Below are 18,557 nucleotides of genomic sequence, written 5' to 3'. Positions count from 1 at the left end.
TCACCTGCCCTGTAGCATCCTAAGGTGGACTCAGCGAGCACACTCCCAATCTAGCCGAGGCTTCAGAGAAACTAGAAACCTTGCCCAATGAATCCTTTCAGTCATGTATCTGGATAGCCTTTGTGAAAGCCATTCTCATGGGGAAGAGGAAGAGGCAAGGCTGGCGCCAAGCTGAAAAGGGGGTCCTGTGAGGAATCTGAGACAGGTTTCCTAAGAGGCCCCTGCCATTTGTTTACCTCAGCAAACGTTGCTCTGGGGCAGTGTGGGGATATCAAAATGGCACTTCTCGACCAACCATCGCTCAGTAAGCCCAAGCCTGGGGAGTACGGGGAGAGCCGACAGAAGGGCCCATATACTGTGGTAACAGAAAACAAGGCTGCCCCAGTGGAACGTGGGATAAGTTGGTGTGACCTCTCAGTTCGTAGCTCTAGAGCAAGGTTTCCCAAACTTGTGTCTTTGACTGTTTTTGGACTACAATTCCCATCATCCCTGACCTCTGGTCCTGCTAGCTAGGGATGATGGGAGTTGTAATCCAAAAACAGTGGGAGACCCAAGTTTGGGAAACCCTGCTCCACAGCATCCCATTGGTGCCGGCCACCAAAGAAATATAGCCAGCTACATGCAATGTTAAATGTTTGAATCATACTTGCAAGGTGTTTTTTTTTTTTTAAGCTGCATCAGTTGGAGGAACTGAGCATTGGTACCAATGGGGGATTTTCACTGAGAGCCAAATATTGGGCCCAAACTGCACTTATGCATATAAAGCTGTCTCATACCATTTTAAACAGTCATGGCTCGCACCCCCATAAAAGAAAACATCATGGGAAGTTTTTGTAAAAGGTGCTAAGCAGTTAGGGGACCCTCATTCCCCTCACAGAGCTACAATTCTCAGAGTGGTTGAATGAGCAACCTTTATTTCCACTCTGGGAACCTTTAATGAGCTATTCTCACAACCACAGGAAAGGAGGAAAGTCTTAGATTAGTCTTCTTTGTCAGCTCTGACTTAATAAATTATCAGCCTCCCATCCCACCCCCCAATAATGTCGCCCCCATATCTAGGAAGTACTTTGGAAGTCATTTCTCCCTTCTGTAAGACTGAAACGAAGTTACTTGTTTCCCTCCCCTCAATTCCTACAAAGTTATTGGAGGAACAACATGGATTTTGCCATATTAAGAGTGGGCTGTATTACAGGGAAGGGAGGAATATGACACAATATTGCTATGCTGTCTGCCCTGCTTGCTCTGGTGGTGGTAACAACAGGTGGAGGGAGTTAATAACTCTTTCCTCATGTGTTCCGTTGCCTTGAAACTTCTTTTCCCACCAACCTGTTACAGAACCCTATTTAACTTGCAAAAAGTTCTGGAACACCAACAGGCAGAAAACGTAGCCAACTCCATCCTAGATCTGATCTGGAGTAAAGCGTACTCTTTAGAAAGGGCAAGACAACCAGATGCACCACTGACATTTCCTGTAATTTTAAGACTGGGCTAGCCAATGCCGTGCTCTCCAGATGTTTTGGACCACAGTTCCCATCAACCCCAGCTAGCACGGTCAATGATAAGGGATTATGGGAACTGTAGTCAACAACATTTGGAGGGTACCATGTTGGCTACTCCTGCTTTAAGAATAGCAACTTGAAGCACTTTTGCTTGAGCTTGCTTTTCCCTCCTCCCTCCCATTCCCTTCTCTTCACAAGCCATGTCATTTTTTTAGACCAGAGTCCCAAACTTGGGTCACCAGCTGTTTTTGGACCACAGTTCCCATCATCCTTGACCACTGGTCCTGCTAGCTAGGGATGATGGGAGTTGTAGTCCAGAAACAGCTGGAGGCCCAAGTTTGGGAAACTCTGTTTTAGACGGTGAGCCTGATGGCAGGGGCTGTCATAAAGCTGATTTTTGTAGGCCATTCTGAGATCCTTTCTAGATGAAGGGTGTGATATAACAGCAGCAGGTGGGGAAAGCATTAGACATCCTTCCCTATTACTTTTCTATGGAGTTTGTTTGGCAGCATGTTTTGCAGGTCCTATCAAGCTAGCATTACATAACACTACGGTATGTTATTGCACATAGTTTTTGCTATTAAGGGCAAGGAGACATAATTAGCAAAGACCTCTAGATTAGAATAAAGGCAGAAACCTTAATTGCATTGATCATTTGGAACTCACTTCTGCAGTATGAGCTGAGATGAGCTGGAGAGGTGTGGGGAGCATTCATCACTCTCTACTCGAGTCCCTATTTTCAAGACATCTTAATTAGCTTCACTAAAAAAACATATAATCTGTGTGAGTTGCCTAAATGGCAGCTGAGCTCACAGAAATTACAAGGGTGCTTTGGGGTTTTTTGAAGCAATTGAAACTCTGATCAGAATCATTTTTTAGCACATAACAGTGAGAGGCGATGGTTAGCTTAAGGGCAAGTGTATTATAACATATTTATGGGGCATAAATGCATGTTCACGTAATAATGGGAAATGATTAGAATAATAGTGGAACTAAATATAGTCACACTTTGCATCTGTCCGTCCTCAAGTTTAGACTTCTTACTTCAAGTTTTCAAGATCTCAACTCAGATGTTGTTTTCTTCAATTTCCCTTCCTTTTTATGACCTTTTTTCCTCCCGTTGCTGCCTTGATTTATGGTCATTTGTGTGATTGCATTGCTTTGCTTTATGGCAGTTTATGTCATTCTGGTTTGTCATAAATGACTACCATAAAGTGAGGTAAAATATCATAAAACATTAGTGAGTCTCTGATATTCAAGGTTCCAGGGTACAAGCACTGACAGGTAGCAACCACTGAAGAACTGTGTTTTTCGAAGGCTGTATTATTAGAGCAACGCTGTTGGAGAGAGAGAGAGAAAGCGCTTTGAAATGGCCAGGTGGATAAAGAAAAAAATTGTGAACTGTGCAATTGGAGGGTGTCCTGCTATTGAATGTCAATATTTAGCGGGTATTGAAGAAGCCTTGGGAAAGTTAGCTCAAAATTTCTCATCATCATCATCAATGTACGGTATTTCTTTTCTAAGATTTCTCACTTTTAGCATAAACTCCCAGGACAGGTTACAACAACAGAATACAGTATACAGTGGTATCTCAGGTTAAGTCCTTAATTCATTCCGGAGGTCCGTACTTAACCTGAAACTGTTCTTAACCTGAAGCACCACTTTAGCTAATGGGGCCTCCTGCTGCTGCCATGCCGCCGGAGCACAATTTCTGTTCTCATCCTGAAGCAAAGTTCTTAACCTGAAGCACTATTTCTGGGTTAGCAGAGTCTGTAACCTGAAGCGTATGTAACCTGAAGCATATGTAACCTGAGGTACCACTGTACAAGTATAAAAATAAAAGACGTTATGATTGTAAAACATGTAAAACCCTACCAGGACAGACTTTGCTCGTGTGCTCAAGACATCGATTCCATAAATCATATTTTGTTACATTGTGCGAAGTATGAGCAGGCCAGGGCTGAATTGATACTACCCTTGCTGGTGCCTTTCCCGGGAAAGTCAGAGGCTCACTATGTCAGGTTCCTACTGGAAGACCGGACAAAAGCTAGAACTTTGGCAGTGGCAAAGTTTCTATCGGTGGTTGCAAGAACAAATGAGCCCTATATTCCAAACAAAGTGCTTGATTAACCTGAAGGTAGGCTGTATGAACTCTGTATTGATTTGTAATGTTTTGTTGGTCTCTGGACTGTAATAAAGATTGTTGTTGTTGTTGTAAAACCATTCAAAGTGGAACAGAATAGTATATAGTCAACAAAACAGGTGGATCCCACAAAAACAGGATGAGGAAGAAAAGGAAAATTTCAGCAATTTCCACAGAAGATGTCCCCTGAGAAATTTTCGCGGAGGTCTAGTTTGTCCCCTCCCTGCCAGTTCTCCCACCTACCCATAAACAAATAAGATTATTTTTGAAAAGGGAACATGATAAGAGGTAAGAGAGGCAACCAAAAATGCTGTTCTTTTTTTAAAAAAAATATCAATTTATTTATTTGGTTTTTCAGATTAAAATTTTACAGTCACATATACAACATACAACATAGAAACTAGATTCTAAAGAATCTCCTGGACTTCCCTTATCCCCTTTGTGGATAATTTTATAATAATCCAAAGCTTTTACCTCTCCATTGTGTCTAGAAGTCATCATTAAAGTAAACTTCAAGTGTTCTAATCCTACTAATGATTTTAACTGTTTGCAATGGTTTTTAAGATAAATTATAAATTTCCCCCGTTCCTTATTAAAATTTTGGTCTTCCTGATTTCTGATTCTTCCGGTCATCTTAGCCATTTTGGCATAACCCATCAACTTGATCTGCCATTCTTCTTTGGTATGGCCGAAAATGTTGCTCTTGAACAGCCTCAGGTCACTCAGGAGTGTCATTTACGTTGAAGGGCTTGCTAGACATCTCTGGTCTTCATAAAGTCCTCCCTGCTGCCAGATATCCCGGGGTCTTCATCCTCTCAAGTGTCTGCTTTACAGAGGACAGTCCTATTTGCAGGCAGGCAGTCCTCTGTTGAAGGAAGTCCTCAATTCGAAGAGTTGTCCAGTTCAAACCTGATTTAAGGATAAAGATCCCCAAGAAGGGAGCGCCGAAGGGGCCTTGAAGATCCACAGTGAGCACCTAGACAGGCAGACTGAGCAGGCCTATGGGTCACCTGGGTACAGCCTTCCCAAATGTGGTGAGGTGTATTTCTGTGAATACTTTTATTGTAATTAGTTCTAGCATGTGCTTTTGTTGTTGTTTAGTCCTTTAGTCATGTCCAACTCTTCGTGACCCCATGGACCAGAGCACGCCAGGCACTCCTTTCTCCCACTGCCTTCCGCAATTTGGTCAAACTCATGCTGGTAGCTTCGAGAACACGGTCCAACGATCTCATCCTCTGTCGTCCCCTTCTCCTTGTGCCCTCCATCTTTCCAACATCAGGGTCTTTTCCAGGGAGTCTTCTCTTCTCATAAGTTGGCCAAAGTATTGGAGCCTCAGCTTCAGGATCTGTCCTTCCAGTGAGCACTCAGGGCTGATTTCCTTCAGAATGGATAGGTTTGATCTTCTTGCAGTCCATTGGGACTCTCAAGAGTCTCCTCCAGCACCATAATTCAAAAGCATCAATTCTTCGGCGATCAGCCTTCTTTATGGTCCAGCTCTCACTTCCATAAAACACTACTGGGAAAACCATAGCTTTAACTATACAGACCTTCTAGCATGTGCTAATGTCATTCAAATTTGTATCCTCTTTTGGGGTGCTGCTTTCCTTTTCCGGGGTGATGTATAAGTGACCAGTCTATAAGGTTCTTCAAGATGGAGAATTAACAGGAGATGTTTCATCCATCAGGAGTCGTGTGTGTGTGTGTGTGTGTGTGTGGATGTACGTCCTTGAGCAAAACAAAGCAAAATCTCCTAAGCGTTCTCCAGGAAAACAAAAACAAAAGCCCAGCACCTAACAGTAGTCACAGCAATGGCAGGAATTATATATGATAATGCATAGCCTCAGTATGGAGCCAGCCATTAATGGAATCAGCACAATGTCCATCAACTACATACACTTTCCCACCAGAGATGATACTGGGACTGCAAAACTGGGCCACAATGAAGAGAGAGCTAACAAGGCATTTCGCTTGAGTTTACAAACATGTGCATGTTAGTTTTATGAATACCAACTAGTACATGTAATAAAATAATGTTATTTTGCGGCAATGAGTGTTGGGCAAATTGTCTGGAACTAATTATTCATGAGAATCCTGGGTTTTTATTGAAGGCTTGATTATAATTCCTGGATTGTGTATTTAGTACTGTGGCTCGTAAGTAATGGGCTTTGTACACTGATTTGACTTTAGGGTAGCTTGTGAGCACTGGAAAACCCTTACTGCCATTGCCAGCTTTATTAATTATAAAGTCTCTCAAATTTGTGTGTGTGTATTCAACACAGAAGAACACTGATTCACCCATTGGAATATTTATCTATCATCTATCTATCTATCTATCTATCTATCTATCTATCTAATCTATCTTTTTAAAAATAATAATAATATTTATTAACATTTTAAAGACTACAAAAGAAAGAAAAAGAGTTGAACAATACAATACAATACAAAAACAAAAACACCACACAACACCAACACCATAATATTAAATTAACAAAACAAAATAAACACAATTTAAAACACATCCAATAATTTCAGTATCTTGTCTTTCATTCCCTTGTTTCAATGACCTCCTCACACCTCCCTTTTTGTATTCCACTTTAATTAACTGTTTCAGCAATTCCTTTCCATCTTCCTCTGTTTTCTGTCCTGTAATTTATCTTAAAATATTCTAACCTTATTTTTCCCCTTTAATATATAATTGTCTCAACATATTTTAACCTTATTTTCCCTTTAATACTCTAATAATCTATTTGTACTTAATTCCTTATAACATCTCTACTAAAGCCATATAACTCCTTTCCAACATTTTTCTAACACTCATTAATTTTACAATATTTTTATAAATAGTCTTTAAACTTTTTCCAATCTTCTTCCACCGACTCTTCTCCCTGGTCTCGGATTCTGCCAGTCATATCCGCCAATTCCATATAGTCCATCAACCTTGTGATCTTCTGTCTGATGCTCTTAACTCTTTTCCAAGTCCCTTCTGCGAGTCTTCTTCATATTTATACATGAACTTTACTTTGTCTTCCACTGATCTTATTTTTATTTTCCTTCCTTTGAAGCTAAAGAGTAAATCTCGGGGAAACTCCCACCTAAAGATGATTTTATTCCTTCTTGACAGGGCAACCAAATCTCCGTAGTTAAATCTAAAATCCAAAAGGTATTTCAGAACGTCTTTCAAAATTTCCACTCTTAACTGTTGTTCTTCTAAGTTCTTCTGGTAGTTCCAACAGTCTCTTATTTTGTTCTTCTCTTTTTTTCCCTCCTCTTCCAAGTCCAAAGGCCCTCACAGTTTTAATCTCTTCTTGACCCAAGTCCTGGTCCCAAAAATAATCAAATTCCTGTGTGGGGAAATCTATCAAACTTTCCTTCTTGAGTTCAGGTAGGGCTCTGATCCTCAAAATCTGATTTTCTTTAGATTCAATCATAGCAGACATCAACTTATGGTCATCAAATTGCATCTGTAAGGCTGGGACTCTCTCTCTCTCTCTCCAATTGTGTTACTTTAGGTTCAATGGCAGTAACTTTCTCCCTAGCCTTCTCCGCAGTTTGCCATATCAAAGTAGATTCCTGTATCAATTTCTGAATAGTGTCTGTATTGGTGTTCACTTTTTGTCCCAAATTATCGATTTTGGTAGTTACCACATCCACCTTTTTGTGAAGCTGTTCCAGTGAGTCACTTATCTTACATAATAAAACCACTAAGGCCTCTTCTGTCAACATTCTCAACCAATTCAAGGTCCCCAGAATCTCACAGCTTTTTATCTTGCAGCTGGAAATTCCCCCAGCTCAACTCTTGTAACAGTTTCAAGGGCTTTCTCTAGAGGGAAACAGTTTCTATTTGTATTAGTCCTTTTAAACTCAATTCAAACAATAAAGTTAGTTTCAATTTTCTGTTACTTTTACTCCTTTTTAAACGCAGACGGAGACAGTGGAAACAATGTATTCCTTATTTAACTAACTGTCAGTGAACGTTCTAATCACGATCAATAAGCATTCCAGAACACGTCAGTCCTGTTGGCAGCCCGTTTCCAGGATCAGAGCGGTGGTATTTTAACTCTGTTCGCTCTCTCCTGCAGGTATACTTAGTCCAAAACTTCCCCCCCTTCTCCTGCCACCAAGGGGGGTTTAGTATTTTTTACCGATGGAAATTTAGTCCTTTACAATAGGCTTTCCGAGGCTTCAGCTTGCATCCTCATTGCTTCAATCTATTTACAAAAGTGGAAGGTGGACATCCTGTTTTAGACCTCCCCGTTTCGACACCAAATTAAGACGTTTAAAAATCCAATTCTCCGCTCTACTCACGGGTAGTTGCTTTAAGATCAAATTGTCCACAGGAAAAAGTCAGCACTCTCCGGCAACAGCTATGCGGCTTCGCTCCGTGGAAGAAGCAGTCAATTCGAAGCACCGCGCCGCTCACCCCACGTCGCTCCGGATCCCCGAAACAGGGTTTCCCCGCGAGTAGGGGAGGCACAAAAGGTGCCAGCTGAATCCCACGTTCACAGGCTTCACTCGCCTGTGTTTTTTAGTGGGTCTCCGGCTTCGCCGTGGCGGCCAGACCCAGATTTCCACGAGGCAAATTCCTCCCAATCAGAGGAATTCAGCCATTGCCGGAGGCGCCAACCCGGAAGTCTATCTAATCTATCTATCTATCATCTGTCATCTCTCTCTCTGTCTCTCTATCTGTCTGTCTGTATCATCTATCATCTATCTATCATCTATCATCTATCTATCTATCTATCTATCTATCTATCTATCATCTATCATCTATCTATCTATCATCTATCATCTATCTATCATCTATCTATCTATCTATCTATCTATCTATCTATCTATCTATCATCTATCTATCTATCATCTATCTATCTGTCTATCTATCTATCTATCTATCTATCTATCTATCTATATCTAATTTATTATATATAAATATTTTCTTAAAGACTGGGATATGATTCTGCCCTTCCATATGAGTGCCATGGAAGAATTTTTTTTTTGGGGGGGGAGGTTCAACATCATGCCCAGATCACCCCTTTCCTCCTTTCTCCACACTGTCCCTATTTTGTTCAACATCCAGCCTGAATAAGAGTCATGGAGAACTCAAAATCTCACTATTTGTGACATTTTGCTTGGTCCTAATAAAGGCATTGCCCTACTGTGGCTTCTTAAAATGTCCAAAGGTAAAAATATCCCTGTGGCACCACACAAGACAGAATTAGACTGCACAGATCCACTGACCTTCTCCAAAATGAAGAACCAGGTTTCTCGCCTTCCAGACATTTTGTTGCAGCATCGGCCAGTGACTGCAGATTCAGTTCACAGTTTTCCAGGAAACAGCCAAGCTTGTCACCGCTACACATTTACCTGCCTATTCCCAATCCCTACTATGATGGAATCTGATAGGCACTCCATGAAAGAAAATGGGCAGTTCCTAGAATATCCAAGCAAAGACACAACCAAATCAGAACAATGAACGCTCTAAGTGTTTCTCCTAATTTACAGCGCAGGTGAAACCAGGGAAACAATGGCCAGAGCAAGAGCAAGAAACTAACCTACTGATTCTAGCAAAAGAATATTGCATTAACTCTGCCCTTGGGTGTTCATGTTTATGTTCCCTACTTTGTGTTAAGGAAAATCAGTGGAGATATCCTTATTTCCTTGGATGGCGGGTGGACAAGGTACACACTGAATGAGTACATTTAAGTTGCACAAATGCAGGATCCACTGGCCAGTGTCTTACATAGGAAGCTGGTGTGTTCTGAGTTGGGCCATGGCTCCATCTAGTTCTGCATTGTTGAGGCTGAACAGTTGTGGCTCTCCTTGATTTCAGACAGGACATTCCCAGTCCTAGTTGGAGTTTGTTAACCTCCAAAGCTTTGAAAACTTTCTTAGTGCACCCAAATTTTGCTGAAAGGCACAATGCAACCTTTTATGTAGATTATGGGTGGAATTCAATGTAGTACTTAGTGGTGTGTGAAGAATGAGGTCTACTTGTGTAATAGGACTGCTCCCCCTCCTACCCCAATGTGCAACCCCACAAAACCTATTTTGGATTTTTCCCCAACCACAGCAGATTTAGGGGGTACAGATGAGAGGGTTGAATAGTCTTGCTGTGCAAGTGGATCTTGTTTCAGGCACGAAACAGTTTAGCAGAATCCTGCCCTATATAAGCTTTTAGGATAAATTCCTCATATACACGTTTATCTTTGATTAGGTCCCATTGGGGCTTACTTCTGAAGAAAGGTGCACAGGATTTCACGGTTAATCTCTGAATGTACAATTAAAAGCCCATCGCAAAGCCATGCAAATGTCATCTCAAAATACAAAGAAATTATGCCAGTGGAGAAGAGATGTGATTGAATGGGGGAGGGAAGAGGGGAAAGAATCGATCTTTCATATTTTACATCTGTCTTCAAATACAGAAAACAAAAAGTGGCATTCATTGGACAGCCACCCCATTTTTCAAGTGCCAATGTCAAGTTCTGTTTTCCCCTCCTTTAAGAAAAAAAAATGCCAAAGAAGATTCCCATCCATCATTTCTGATAGGGAGTATCCATCATTCTTGAAGCTGCATTGTTTTCAAGGTTGTCAGGGAGTGGACAGGAATCAAGAACCCATTCCACCACTGAAATGTTAAGGATCATGTATTGCCCATCCAGAGAGGGGACAGAAATCACCATGGGGTGTGTATGGAGAAGACATTCTTCTCTGAAGTAATCTCAAAAACTAGAATGAGGATTCTAAGTCACGTGCTTCAAGAGACCTCACTGCAGAGCTGAACTAGCCTGAGTCATGTTTCTTGCAAGTGTAGGGCATGTGAGAAGGAAAACAAATCCTGTTGTTGCAATATAAATTTCTCCTCCTTGAGTCATCCTCCTTTATTCACTCCTACAAGAGGTAATGATGGCCACCAACTTGGTTGGCTTTGAAAGAGGATTAGACAAAGTCACAGAGGATAAAGCTATATATAGTTACTAACTCTGATGGCTATATTCTAGCTGCGCTCTTGGAGGCAGCAATGCTTCTGAATGCCAGTTGCTGGAAATTGCAGGTGGGGAGGGCACTTTTGCAATCAGGTGTTGCTTGTGGACTCCCCAGAAGTATCTGGTTTGCCCCTGTGGGAACAAAATGCTGGATTAGAAAGGCCTCTGGCAAGATGGGCAAGCCTTGGACTACCTTGGAAATCACCCACTAGAACATAAGAAGAGCCAATGCTCTATTTAGCCCAGCATCATGTTCTCACTTTGACCAACCAGATAACAACAACAACAACCACAACAACAACAACAACAACAACAACAAGTTGTTATTTATACCCAGCCCTCTCTGGGTGGCTCCCAACAGAATACAGTTGTACCTCTGCTTATGTATCCCTCTGGATATGTAAACTTCAGATTGCGAACACAGCAAAACCGAAAGTGTATACTTCCAGGTTTTGCCGCATGCATGTGCAGAAGTGTTCAATTGCGCCGTGCACGTGTGCAGAAGGGCGCCTCCAGTTACGAAGTTTTCGGGATGCATCCGGGCCTCCGGAACAGATCCTGTTTGTAACCGGAGGTACCACTGTATTAAAAACGCGATCAAACACCAAACATTAAAAACTTCCCTAAACAGGACTGCCTTCAGGTGTCTTCTAAAAGTCAGGTAGTTGTTTATTTCCTTGACATCTGATGGGAGGGCGTTCCACAGGGTGGGTGCCACTACCGAGAAGGCCCTCTGTCTGGTTCCCTGTAACCTCATTTCTCACAGTGAGGGAACCATCAGAAGGCCCTTGGAGCTGGACCTTAGTGTCCGGGCTGAACGATGGGGGTGGAGACGCTTCTTCAGGTATGCTGGGATTAGACAATTAGATTAGATGCCTGTGGGAAACATGTGAGCAGGACCCGAGCACAAGAGGACCCTTCCACTCAATGGCTTCCAGCAACTGGTATTCAGACGCATTCATGCCTCTGACCACTTGGAACTGAAATTCCATAAATGTCATATTATGCCAAAATCTGTCATTTTGCAAACAGGCCTGAACACTTTCTTCTTGTGTGGTTTCTAGCAACTGGTGTTCAGAAGCATTACTGCCTCTGGCCATGTAAGCAGAGCCCAGTTGTCATGACTAGCAGCCATTGATAACCCTGTCCTCCATGAACTTGTACAATCCTCTTTTAAAAGCATCCAAGTTGTTGCCCATCGCTGCATCTTGTGGGATCATAAGTCCCATGACCTTCAGCAGAGTGTAGTCCCCATTGCCTTGTGCTGAACGGAGATTCCTGTCAGCTTATCCTTTTCTCTTTTTTAACCACAGCCACAAATTATGACTGAGCCAAAGAAACATTTTCAGCTTAGCAGTCTTAGGGTGTCACATGGAGGATGCCAAGCAAGTACAATTGTTGTGGCTTAAGATGAAAGCAGTTTCATGCCGCCAAGTCTAAGTGATAAATAATGCCTTAGAATGCTGCCCCTTACAATTAGGCAGGCAGCCTAAAGAGTTAATAGAGCCTGCGATTATTGTTCCCTACAATCACAGGACTTTTTGAGACCCTGCACATTCAAATTAAAAGGAAAATGGCTCCCCATGCACAAGTAAGCATGATAAGTAAGTACAGCAAAGAGCAGGAGGATTTAATTGATTGAAATTATTATTAAATAATCAAGAATGTGATACAATGGTCTATCCAGATTCTTGCAGTTTTGACACCATAATTAGTGCAGTCGGGTCTGCCAGTACTTTCATTCTAATGCATTACATGTTATGGAGAATTTTCTTTAGCAGCAGAGCCGATAGACTGCAGAATGAAACGTGCTTAAAATGATTAACTGGAGAATGTGTGCATGATGACGTCCACTCAGGAGACAAAACAAAGGCTTGGCTATGTGTAGGGATGTCCACTTTGGATCTGAAAAAAAATCTGGAGAGCCAGGCAAGACAGAGGCTAGGACATCTTGGGTGGCTGGTCTTCACATGGGTAGCTTGTCTCCACAGCTGACTCTACCATTTTTGTCTCCACAGCTTGTCTCCACAGCTGACTCTACCATGTTGCTCTGACATCACCAACCCTGCTTCCCTTGGCTCAAAGAACATGCAGAAAAGCAGTTCACATGCCATACCATGTAAGACATGTCTATTCAGGTTTACCTTTCAGCCCATTTCCTCTCCTTTGAGCTTCACCCTTGTGCAAATTAATTGAAACAAAGCATGTTTTCTGTGCCACATTGATCAGTCTGTCAAGCACCCACAAAATAAGATATTTTGGGGGTGCTTCAGTTATTATGGTGTCGGAAGCTGGCAGCCAATAGAAGGAATGATGCACTCGCCACAATATATTGAGGTTCTACGAAAGAAAGTTATTCCAGAGATGGAAAAGAGGTATCCTGACAGTACTGGGATATGGCAGCAGGACCTAGCCTCCTGCCACACATCAAAAGTGGTGAAGAAATTCATGACAAAGCAGCAAATACAGTGGTACCTCGGGTTACATACGCTTCAGATTACATACGCTTCAGGTTACAGACTCCACTAACCCAGAAATAGTACCTTGGGTTAAGAACTTTGCTCCAGGATGAGAACAGAAATCATGCTCCGGCGGCACGGCAGCAGCAGGAGGCCCCATTGCCTAAAGTGGTGCTTCAGGTTAAGAACGGACCTCCAGAACGAATTAAGTACTTAACCCGAGGTACCACTGTACTTGATTTGGCCAGGGAATTCCCTGGACGTAAATCCCATTGAGAATTTGTGGGCTATATGCAAAAGTCGCCTCCGTGCTGTAGACTGTATGACTACAGAGAAGCTCATTCAGGCACTGATTCAAGTGTGGTACAGGGATCCGAAAATCAACAGTGACTGTTCGAAACTAGTAGACTCCATGCCAAACCGTGTTCAAATGCTGCTTAAAAATAATGGAGGTCATATCCGTTACTCATGTATGTATATGTGAGTTTTGTACATGTATATGTGAGTTTTGTACAATAAACTACTGTGCTAAATTCATTGTTTGTTTCAATTAATTTGCACTAGGGTGTATATGTTCTTCCAAACAAGAAATCATATGAATATGCCTTAACAACAATTCCACCCTGAGGTCACCTCTAATAGCATCTGGGGATTATTCTGTTTGTTTTCCCCAAATACCTTTTTGTAGTGATGTTTGAGGGTTAGTATGAAGTGATCGATCTATGGCCTGTTCATCGTATTTGCCAAGTAATTATTAATTATATTACTGTTATTATTTCTACTTGTAACCTTTCATGAATGTAAACATTCGAATGGGACCTGCATCTTAGTGGCAGCAGCATCATACAACCAGGAATCTTACTGTGCTAAATGCAATCTGGAATGAAAGGATATGAAAAATAATTGGATGAAAAACAAGAATTGGCATTCTTATCACCATTATTTGCATGAAGTAGCAGAAAACCCTCAAGTTTTGGAAACGGAAAGGGAAAAATATATATATCCAGTTCCTTCTCCTTTGCAACTTAAACTAATAAACGAACCAAGAAACGACAGCATTTCTACAGCCTGCAATGTGGAGGGGGCTAGAGAGCTGATAATTTTATTGAGAGACCATCAGGAACAAGTGGAGTAAAAACTATTCTGATCACTTGAGAGGAGAGGTAAATTAATGGCAATGACATTGACCAGCCTGCAAACGATGTTCATTGATTATTTTAATTTTCTTTCTCTGACACTCAGTTAAATGCCTATTGGTTTAGTCTTCAAGGTAAATAAAAGGTTATTTTCCTCATTTATTTTTATTTTTTTAAAAAAATAACTGGGCAATTGCATGACTGGATTGTGATTTAGGCATAGATTGTTGGAACAATTAAAACAAGAGCAACAAACTGGTCTGCTGGAGAAAATGCTGGTAATCACTGAATGTGGAAATGTGTGAAGCAGAAATAATTAGAGCTGTGCCAAATATTTTCTAGATTTGATTTTCAGGCAGCAAATACAAATTTCATTGGAGTAGAATTCCTCCCCCCCTCCATTGTGTGGTTGCCCCCCCTTTCCCTCTGCCTCCCCCATCTCATTCCTGCCCGTTGTTTCTCCTGAATGAAGTAGCTTGCTCCAGCCTGCATCAGTGATATCATAGAATTGTAGAAATGGAAAGGATCTCAAGGGTCATCTAGCGCAACTCCCTGCAATGCAGGAATCTCAGCACACAGTCCCCCATCCAATTTGAAACCATACAGGACCCTGCTTAGCTTTGGAAATGTGCTAGCAGTTTTATAGGCCTTCACTCTGTCCACCCACAGCCCCAAAGCAAATAACAGTTTGAGAAGAGGGATCTTCTACTATGTTTCAATGGGTTGAGAAAATTTGGTCCAAAGTTGCTATATATCTCAGCCTAAAAAGGTTGGCTCTGTGGCTCCATTAAGTCCTGCTACCCTCCCCAGCCAATTGTTTGATTCCCCAGCACATGGACACACACACAATTGTAAGAAGAGTCTATTGGATCAGGGCAATGGCCCATCCAGTACAGGATCCTGTTCTCACAATGGTCAACAAGGTGCTGATGGGGAAGCCAAAAAGAGCAGAACCTGAGAATGTTGTTACCTGCTTTCAGTGTTATTTTATGGTGGAAAGTCTGGCGCAAGTTGTCCTAATAAACAAGCAAACACACACATTGGAAGTATTTGAATTTTGGAACTAAATTTGCATGGGGATTGTGTTCTCCTATATTTGTTTCAGCTCCCGTGCATAATTGTTTTATCAAAGTAATTTTAATAGGTTTTCCATACATCTCTCAATTCCAGTGGCTTTCCTACACAATTTCTCCTCATATTTATATTGGTCTGTAAAGCTAACAGATCCCATACACCTAGGATTTAAAATCAGCTGGCTGGTGCATCAATGTATCTTCAAAAGCTTGAGGAAAAATGGTTCTCAAGCATACATTTGCTTTGCCAGCATTATGATTTGTTACCCATCTTGTGGGTTTTTAAACAGAGACCTGTACTTAGTCTTCAAATTAATGGCTCTGCAGTATATGTATGGGTAAAAACATTCAGTACAATGTACATAATAGTTGCATTTCTGTGATATACATACTTGGTAAAAGCTTTCCCATTTTCATCATTCAGACAGGTATAATCTAATAAATCGTGAATGGGAAATAGCAGAGGGATAAAGGGTTGGGGGAATAGTAGATTTTGCAGCAGGTTATACAGAAAGTCTTGAATATGTCCAGTTGTACTATATTTTTCATTGTTTATCTGTGATCAGTTTGGTGCAGGAATATGCAGAATAGGTTATCTCCCTAAATTCATGCAGGTAGCAAGGAGGAAAAAAGATGGGGTGCCAGAAAGAGATGGGGAGAGAGAAGAGGGTGGCAGAGAAAGGGGGAAAGGAATGGCAGAGGGGTCCTGTCCACTTTTGGTTTTGGTCACACCCATCTGTGGCTGCATCCTTGCCCACTGCCAGCATGCAACTCTGGATAAATTAGCCCGAAGGGAACGTTGGCCTCAACAGAAAAAAAGTTCCCTCATTCATTTATTATACCGAGAACCCTGATGATTGTAATATCAGCAGTTATTCAGAATACAGAGAAATACCGTACAGATATGGTCTGTGTGACACCGTAATCATTATGGCATAGTACTGAAATGAAATGTGGCACAAATGCTAAACCCCTTTTGAAATTTAGACACAAGTGAAACCTAATCAAACCCTACATTTTAAGACTTGATGGTGAATCTTAGGGTAATACAGTTAAAAACCAAATTTCCAAGTCCAGCATGTTGGCATTTAGTTGATTGCAACACCCCTAAATCCAACATTACTGACAATGCTTTTACATAACTACCTAAGTCCTTGGTCCACCATTCTGGAGGGTTTGGAGCCAGTGTGGTGTTAAGAGCAGTGGAGTCGTAATCTGGTGAACCGGGTTCGCGTCTCCGCTCCTCCACATGCAGCTGCTGGGTGACCTTGGGCTAGTCACACTTCTTTGAAGTCTCTCAGCCCCACTCACCTCACAGAGTGTTTGTTGTGGGGGAGGAAGGGAAAGGAGAATGTTAGCCGCTTTGAGACTCATTCGGGTAGTGATAAAGCGGGATATCGAATCTATACTCTTCCTCCTCCTCCTCCTCCTCCTCCTCCTCCTCCTCTGTGAGACAGAGGGGTCCTTCCACCAGTGGGAAGGCTCCATTGCCATCAAGGTAGCCAAACCACCCTGAGAAAGCATAGATGGTACCCCTAGTGGTATCCCCACTGGTTACAGCCAGCATAAAGCCCCAGATCGGGTGCTCTGGAGGTGGCGAGGCAGCAGAGAAGAGGTGGAGCTGGGATGGCCAATGATCTCCTTGATCCTAAGCTGGCCAAGCAAGCCACAAGTTTTAACTGGAGACCCTACACAGGCCTGTTTGCTGAGACAGTCTTGGAGTCCCAGAACAGAGAAGTGCATTCATCTGCCCAGAGAAGCTCAGCTTCATATAGCAAGGAACAGTAGGTGCACATCAATTTCCTTTCACCCTGCTTATTTAGAATGTCTGGAAGAGAATGCTACATAGTTTCAAAGCCTGCTGCCCTATCTACAAAAATTGTCCAATACCTTAAAGGGTGGTGACAAATTAATTGTTTTTAAAAATAAAAAATACCTAATTACTTCGGTGTAAGTAGGAACTGCATCAAATCCAGTTTTTTAAATTTAATCTTAGGACCTTACAACTTGTGCACAGCAAATGGAAACTATTTATATTTCAAGTCCCACGTGATAGGATTATTATCTGGAAACCTGCTCATAAATGTTTTGGCAACTGACATCAAAAACTAACTTCAGAAATGGAAGACATCAGGATGAAAACTGTTCAGATCATGTTATTGATTAGCATCTTGTCTCATCCGGTATAACTGTCTTTTGTAAGAGGCAACTTGCGATGCATAATCTCTCAACATTTCTGCAACACGTTTTGCTAATAATAAATGAACACCAACTGGCAATAGTTAGAAACAGAAAATACCTTTTCTTATCACCAGATCTGGCTCCGATGTAAAGCAAAAAATGTGACTCATATCACAGATTGAACCCATCCTATTCCTGCCTTCACAGAAGAGAACTGAAATAGATATTTGTTCCTTTAAATATCTTAATGGCATAAGGTTTGTTTTAAATTAAATGGGCATATATCATTTGCATTGCATAATCTAAAACTTAATAATTTCTAGATTAGCACATAATGGACAGTGAGATAATGGAAAAAGATTTAAAATTTTAAAGCATGTGGAGTATTAACTAGGCCCCTTATTAAAAATCAAATTGTCTCAAGTTGTAGTAAGACACGGGTGAGTGTTTATTAACAAAGAGGAATCAAGTATTGGAAAAAGCAATCCAAATAGGTCCACCAACAGAACTTGCAGAATAGCAAAAGTATAACATAAATAGCACAACTCCACAATCGCAGCAGGCAACTGGGACTTCTATTTCACAAAGCATAAAGGAACAGGCCTTTTGGATATAGAGCTACTGGAAATAGACACAAAAATGCAAAGGTGTGGCAATGAACATGAAAGTGTCCAGCATTTGGACCAATTAGTAGAAAACGCAGCAGATTTAACATTTATGCTAAAGTGTGAAGAGAAAGTAAGAAAATGCATATGCTGACTGCAGAAAGAGGCTTGCAAGGGAAAAAACCAGAAAGCTAGTTTTAGAAATCAGCAGGGCGAAACTCACAAAACACTGGGTTTGGTCAGACAATCATATACGGATTTTTTAATTATTTTATAATAATATTTATTAAAGTTTCAAAAAAGAGTTACAAAAATGAAAAAAGAAAAAGAAAACAAAAAATACAAAATACAAAAAAGTAAGAAAACAAAAACATTTCAATCTTTCCATGTCTTGTCTTTCATTTACTTATTTCCCTGACCTCCTCACACCTCACTCTTTTGTATTCCAGTTCAATAGTTGTTTCAGCAAGTCCATACCCCT

This window comes from Podarcis erhardii, assembly GCF_964252035.2.
Source record: "Podarcis erhardii genome assembly, chromosome: 6".
Lineage (NCBI taxonomy): Eukaryota > Metazoa > Chordata > Lepidosauria > Squamata > Lacertidae > Podarcis > Podarcis erhardii.
This window is presented reverse-complemented; position numbering follows the sequence as displayed.